Source organism: Physella acuta, unplaced genomic scaffold, assembly GCF_028476545.2.
Source record: "Physella acuta isolate Inbredline_101_S28 unplaced genomic scaffold, ASM2847654v3 ptg001893l, whole genome shotgun sequence".
NCBI lineage: Eukaryota > Metazoa > Mollusca > Gastropoda > Physidae > Physella > Physella acuta.
Genome location: NW_026733398.1, coordinates 12501 through 13164, shown reverse-complemented (window position 1 = coordinate 13164; position 664 = coordinate 12501).

The window sequence follows — 664 nt, the reverse complement described above, 5'->3', positions numbered from 1 at the left end:
TCACTCATTAATTACATGTATATATGCATTCATTAAATCATTTAAGTATTTATTTCATCAAAAAGTATCGATTGAAGGCATAACACTGATAGAAAACGATTGTATTTGAGATAAGTCTTATCGAACCATTTAGTAGCTGGTTCGCGGGTCGGTTTTATTCCTTAACTCTAGATTTAAGTCTATCGTGTTTAATTTCAATTTAATTTATCACAACTTTTAGATTTTGTACTAGATTAAGCTACATTGAAGCTTATTTTTCACTATTTAATCAATAGAGGATATTATATAATATTTTTAAGTCTAATATTACGCAGCCGTTTGTTAAATCTAGTTTTACAACGACGACTCGCGCGATTTCGGTTTGGTTTTAAAACTTAAGTTCATTGATTCTTAAAATATATATTCCAGTTAGAATAGAACTGAATACGTACCACATGATGTATACACACGTTTGGGTTATTTATTTATTTTAAATTTAGTTTATTATGACCGATCGTAATTAACTTTGGCGATACCGGGCTGATATGTCTTATCGACCGGAAAACTACTGTCCCTTCGGTCGACTAGTTGGTCTTAGACGGCATTACCGAGGTTTGAAAACTCTTACACCGTGTTTTTATTTTCACATAGATCCTATATTTTGATACCAGTCATTCGTTTAAGT